Genomic DNA, 7,641 nt, shown 5'->3' with positions numbered 1-7,641 from the left:
TAAACAATTCTTTTAAAGAAAGAAAAATTTTATTTCTTAGAAATGAAATCAACATTGATTGTTGATTTAATATTTCTTAATGAAATTCAATCAACTATGTCTTCATATCTTTTTGTGATAATATCAAGAAAAATTCTTTTAAGTTTTATGATATTTTAAAATTTGAATTTAAAAATACTCTTCTTTATTTTAAAAAATACTTATATTTTCTAAAAATAAAAATATATCAAAATTCTTTTCAAAATCATCATAATTTTTCAATTGTATGACACTTTAGATACAAAAAGATATTGAAATTAATCCTAAGAGATTTTTGGTGATCTTAAATATAGAAGGAAATTAAAAACTTTGTATAATTATGTGATATTAAGTCAAAATAAAAAAATTCCTTGTTATCAATCTTGTTGATTTTCTAACTACTACTTATACCAAAATAATTATAATCATTTTTTCCTATAGATTTTATCATCAATCTTTTAATTTCAAGCTTTTGTAACTTTATATTTTTAATAATTATTTAAAGTGAAGAAAAAATTAGAGCTTTTTTAATGATATTTATTACTATTATAGATTATCAAAAGTTATTATATTAGATAGAGAAATTTAATTTATATTTAGATTTTGGAGAATTATTTTCATGATATTGAAGATAGACATATAACTATATTTGGCCTTTTATTCTTAAATTGATGGATAAAAAAAATAAGTGAATTAAGTTTTAGGACATTGTTTGAAATATTCCATTAACTGCCATAAAGATGATTAAAGATACAATTAAAAGAAGCTCAAAAACAACAAAAAAAACAATGCAAATGTCTATTATAAAGAAAAATCACAATTCTACATTGGTAACATAATATGATTACTTTATTGTATCATCAATATTATTTGTTCTTTTGACAAGTTTGATTATTATAAACTTAAATCATTTATTTATTTTTGAATAAATTAATTGATTTGCATAATGATTATATATATATATATATATATATATATATATCAAAATCTATAAAGATCTAACTAATTTTTTATATGTCTCTTTTTAAGCAATACAAGATAATGATATCACGTGATATGGCATTTGGTGTCAAATCTTGTTGGATGTATGTAGTTTAGTTTAATTCGTGGTTTTTCATCCATTGGTAGTTTTTCCATTAGTTGACTTATTCATGTCAATTAGGATTTGAGTACTTAAGTGGAGAAAAACACTTGACTTGAAATTCTAGTCAAGTCAAGACTTATGAGTAATTTTGAGAATGAAAGAACTTGTTGTAAGGATTTTCTTGGCTATAGTGTTCTAGCTATTTTAATAAAGCTTTAGGATTTCTCTTATTTTTATACTTGTACTCATGGATTCCCTTTTTGTACTGAGAGAGATAGCTTGACTTAGTTTGGTGTAGATTTCTAATCTTTTGTTGAGAGCATGTTGGATGTGTATTTGTATTTGTTTTGAATTACCCATTTTATGATTGGTTGGTAGCACTCAATGTGTTGTATGTAACAATCTTTGTTTATACGACAATAGATAAATGATACTTTTATTTATAGATATAAATATCAATAAACAATTTGATATAAAAGAGGTTTGGCATTCAAGGCGATATTAAAATAGGTTGGAATATTTTATAAATTTATTAGGATATGACATTATTGAACATATATTGGAGCCATTTAAGCACCTTGCAAATATAGTAAATAAGGTTAATATTTTTTTATTATTATTGATATCATCCATCAAAACAAAGATTAAAAAGTTTTTTTTTTTTTTTTTTTTTTTTTTGCTATAAATCAAAATAGGTTTAATAAAAATTGCATTCTATCTCCTATAATTGTTTGTAATCTTTAAATATTAATTAAGTTGAAAAGATAGAGAATTAAAAATAAATAGTTTCAATTTAAAAACTATCATTTTTTAAGTTATTGCAAAAGGCATTGAGATTATTACAGCCTTTAAGACAATATAATAATGTGAGTCCTAGTAATCAAATTTAATTGGTAGAATAACTAAAAGTATAATTTTAAATCATTTAAATATAAAATATTAAGATTAGACAATAATTATAATTAATTGAGTATTCATTAGAATTTAGAAGGATTTATAAGTTGCAAGAATCTTATTAGAAATAATTATAATAATAGAATCTTAATAAAACTTGGAAGTAATTATCTTAGTTAATTTAGTATTTTTTTATTGCTATATATTAATATTTTATTATTAATATCAATTTTCAAATTAAAATTCTATCTATACATATTATTTATAAAAAATCTATAAATATTAATCAATAAATAATAAAATATAAAAAATCTCATATTTTTAAATTATTTATATTAAAAATAGAATTTATAATCAATTTAAATTAATTTTATTACTATAAAAGTCACCAAGGTTGGAAAATATAATTTTATATTAATATTATATTTACAAAAAAAATAGAAAATCCTTAAAATCATTTAAAATTTGTTTAGAATTTATTTAGGATTTTTTAGAGTAATTCTCAAGTTTTTAGTAAAAATGAATTTTACTATCTTAGGAGCCATAATAAAAAAAAATTAAGCAAGATTCAAAGGCCATATGAGGTTTTTAGGCTTATTTAATGTTTTTAAATACTTTGATGAAGTCAAAAATATAATTTTTTAAATTTAATTGTTAGAAAATAGGAGGATCAACAACTAGTCTTGTCTTTGTAGGAAATAAGATATACAAGTTTTATATGGATTACAACATCTAAGATATAGGTATAAGTATAAGATTAAGGCCTTATGGCCTTTCTAGTACAACCATATACATTACTTGTGGGCCTTATTAAGGTATAAACTCTTAATTTCTTAAAGAAGTTACTTTTATATTTATATATATATATATATATATATATATATATATATATATATATATATATATATATATATATATATATATATTTTATATTTTATCTTTAAACTATCATAACTTACTTATCATCATGATATGATAACTTTACATCAATATAAAGATAAAAAATTATCTACTTAAAAATATATTTATTGATTTTTATTTTTTTGTTTTTTATTGATTGAAAATCTAATAAAATAGACTTAAACTAGTTTTATAGCATCCAATTACTTAATTGCACTTATTTTAATTTTTTTTTATATTCTTATTTTTTTCTTATGATTTTCTTCTTCCATTTTACACCAACAATTACAAAAAACTCTCAATTAAAGCCATCTTATAATTTGAAGTGAAGAATAAATTTTATCCACAAAAATAAAGGTAAAGTTCTTTAAAAATGACATATTCTTCTTTGAATATATGGCAAGTTATAAAAGCATATAATGTGACAACCTTAGAAGAGACTCTTTATGTTTGGTGATATTGTTGGAGATATAAAATATTCTTAATGGCGTTTTAAATGTTTTATTTGAAAGAAGTTATGAAAACCTCAATTATAATCAAACAAAAAAGTATTCTTCTTATCCTAATATAGAATATTATCAATGGTTGAGAAGACTTATTAACTATCTTTAAAAAAAAATAAAGATCAAAGTTTGTAGCAAATATAATTTGCCAAGTTTTAGACTTCTTCAACATGTAATCATTATTCTTTGTAGAATTTGTCTTTAAAGGAGAAAGGAGGAAGAGATGAAGAATAATGTTATGGACATCAATATTGTAGTTAGTAATTAGAAAGATAAGAAGAATTAATTAGAAGTACTAGTAAATAAATTGATCAATATCTTCTTAGAAGCTTTGTAGATGCAAACTTGATTTTATAAGTGTTTGTAGGTACTAACTAGGATGAAACTTAGCCAAAAAGTTGGCCACATATTACATATGTTGATTGCTTGTTTAAAAAATATATCAAGTATCACACATATTAGCTACTTGTGGTACAAGTTGGCAATGTGGTGTACTTGTAGGAAATTTGTCTTGCAAGTTGGATACATATTGGATGACCTATAAAATAATACTACATAACTCCTAAGTAGAATAGTATATATGAAAGGAAGAGCGAGGCCTTCTCCACTTTCATCAACGTCTTTCTTGTACTCTTGTTTTATTTCAAGAATCTCTAGTCTCTTTATATTTGGCAATAATAATTATAGTTTCTATCTTATATTTATTTTTGGTTTGTATATTTTTTCTTTTTGAATGTGATAAAATGTACTATTTCTTTAGAGTTCTGTTATAATTTATGTTCTTAACACCTTATTGTTAATTAATATATATAGAAAAAAAACTATCTTTAGTTTTAAGATTTTTTTTTCTTATTTTGAGTTTTAATTTATAATATTTATTTTTAAATTTTATATTATATTTTTAATTATAAATGTATAAATTATCTTTTGATAAGTTTAAATAGATTTATCTTTATAACAACCAAAAAGTATATACAAAAATATGTATAGATTTAATTTGACTTTAAAGAATAGTATAAATGTCCATAATAAGTTATTATCTTAATTACTATTATTAAGATGGTTTTTTATTTTTATTTTTATTATATATATATATATATATATATAATAATAATTTTTATTTTTTTAAAGATATCTAGGTTTTTATAAAAATAATTATCTTGTATTTTAAATAAATTGTGAATACAAGATACAATATAGATTGGAAGAATAAGAGGTCTTAGAGTTAGTTTGAATAAACATCCCAATTTGACTTATTATATTTTAACATAATTCTTAAAGGAAAAGAAACACTTAAGTTTGATTCTAGCATAATAATCCTTATCTTTGTTCATGGAATACTTAAGATAAATAATTAAGATATTTTATAAATTTAAATAAAAAACTTGAAAAATATTATTAATTAATTTTAAAAGTTAAATTTCAAATATTATATTTATAGCTTAAATTTTAAATGATAAATAATAAAAAATAATAAAACTTGTCTTAAAACATACTAGATTAAATAATAATCTTTAAGATATAAGTAATAGATTTAAAATTAATTATGACATGTTTTTTTTTAAAAAAAATATTATTATTTATTCCTAAAAACTAAATACATAAGCATATAGATATCTTAATTTTATTAATTTTTTTATACTTATATTCTAGTAGAATAAAATAATTAAAATAAAATATCTTGATTTTTTATAGAATAGTCATATTATTTTGTTCTTTCTATTTTAAGATTAATCATAAGTGACTATTAAAATATATAATATTATAATAGATAAAAATAGTAGAATACTAAAATTGAAAAATAAAAAATAAAAAATGGTATTTTTCTTGAGATATTTTAATACAAATAAAGGCTACACTTAGTCTTAGAATTAAATCATTACCTTTATTTTATCATTTTTAGTTTTGAGTAAATTTTAATATGTTATATGTGTATATATATATATATATATATATATATATATATATATATATATATATATATATATATATATATATATATATATATATATATATATATGATTATATTAGAAAATCCTCAAATGTAATTAGTATTATGTTTATTTTTTATATTTATAAATTATCTAAAACCAAAAATTAATAAAATATTTATCATTAGATAAAAATTGAAATGGAATTATTTTTATGTAATAATAATAGTTTTTTAATATTGATAAAGATATTATTTATATACATATCAATATATTTATATATTAGCTTATACATATTTCTAATAGTAATAAAAATAAGTAGTGAATATCTAATAAATAAAAATAAGTAGTGAATATCTAATAAATAAAAATAAGATAAAAATGAGTGGAGAATATCTAATGAATAAAAATAAAATATAAATATAAAGTAAATTGTGTAAGTTTAGATGACAATAATGTCTAATCAGTTATTTTTTGTATATTTTTAAATAACTAAAGACTCTTTTTAATTAACAAAATTAAAATAAAATATATAAATTATAATGTAAAAAATATGTAATAATTTTTCTAAAAAGATTAGAATTAGATATAATCTTGTATATTAGATATAATTTTTACTTGCAAGTCTAAAACCTATTTTTTTTTATTTTTACATGTTTTTTCATTAACTCAATAATATATAGTTTTTTCTTGGCTCATTACTTAATTTTTAGTTTTGTAATTGTTTTGATTCTATAGTCTAGTCTATTTTACAGCATTGTTGTAATATACAATCAGATTGATTTAGATCTTAATTAACTCACAAAAATTTATCTAATGATTCTTTTCAAATAAAAAATATTTTAACTATAAAAATGTAGAGATTAAAATATTATCAGAGAAAACAAAGAATAGAAAAAAGAAGAAAAGAAACTTAATTTAACTTGGAGAGATTGTTCAAACCAAATATTAATTTTTCCACCACTAGACAAATACCATCCCAAATTGTAGACCAGTACATCTTTCAAGAAAGCGCAAATAACAAAAGTTTCACACATTCTTGTTTTGAAGAATGGAAATTGGAGCCTTTTAAGGTGAGTGCGGTTGTAGGTTCCGACATATTATGGCAAACCTTGCGCCGCGGAGTCCCTTGTCGTTAGATCCGATGGATTCCAAGCCTGGGCTACTTTTCTAGAATGGCAGATTGATGCGGATTATGCACTAGTTTTTAGTAATAAGGGATTATTAATAAGAGTGTGCAGTTTTCCAGCTCTTCCATGAGTCTCTTCACGGTATATGCTGCATTCTCTTCACCAGTTAGGAAACCATCAAGAGGAGGCCATCGGATGGTTTTTCATCCTGTGGGTCGATCTGGTTTGGGGTCCATAGCCTCCATTTGGAAAATGAGACGGATCGACGGACTAAACCTGCTCGAGTAGAGGATCTGGACGCGGGCGAAGACGGTGATGAGTGAAGACCACCGAGGTCCAGCGATGTCAGGAACGGATTGTTGAGTCGCCGAAAGAGGGGAACGCCATCTGAGTGCGAAAGATTGCCGTGGAAGGGGAAAGGTGCAGTTTTTCTCATGGCTCATTCATTTCTACTAAGCACCGGCACTGCAAGGGCAGCATCCCTGCATCGAGGGCGAAATGAAGATCATTCCGGTAATGCCACTACTCAAAGAACGCAGCCCGTAAGGCTCTGTGATTATAGGTTTATTCCCCTTTAGAACAATGCTCTTGCACTCTGCGGCGCCTCGGCTGCTAATTCTCGGCGGATATCAATCACTTTTGCTGAATGAAAACTAGAAAAAACAGGGCGGGGCACAATGGTGCAGACACTTCGTCAGATACAACGAAGCATGATTCCAGTTTGTGAGAGATGGAAGTATGTAAATGATGGGGAAGCAAGTGGTCTATACGCACAGCTGGACCCTTGACAGGCCGGCAAAACCCAAGAAATTATGTTGGCTCATGCGAGAGATGCATCTGCAGGTGAATGAACATGCTAAATCTTGCAGTAGAGATCTGGAAGCAATAAGATCAATTCAAGAGCCAAGCCGTTTTTTGAGAGCATTCGGCGGACGTGAATTGTCTGTCCAAATTCGGCGAACTGGAATTAGAATGAAGCGGAACGTACAGAAGTTGCCTCTTCTGGTGAATAATTCGATCAATCCAGGGCTCACGCTCACCTAACTGCTGTTGAAGAGGCAGTTAGAAGCACCAAATAGCAGCTTGTTTGAATGTACCCTGGATGAGCTGTGAAATGGCATGTATTGGCCATCCAACACCTGCTCCAATAACTTGAAGAAAATTTAGAGTTCTTTAAATGT

This window comes from Physcomitrium patens, chromosome 14, assembly GCF_059467195.1.
Source record: "Physcomitrium patens ecotype Gransden chromosome 14, ASM5946719v1, whole genome shotgun sequence".
NCBI lineage: Eukaryota > Viridiplantae > Streptophyta > Bryopsida > Funariales > Funariaceae > Physcomitrium > Physcomitrium patens.
The sequence above is the reverse complement of the archived record's forward strand: the minus strand, read 5'-3'. Positions refer to the sequence as shown.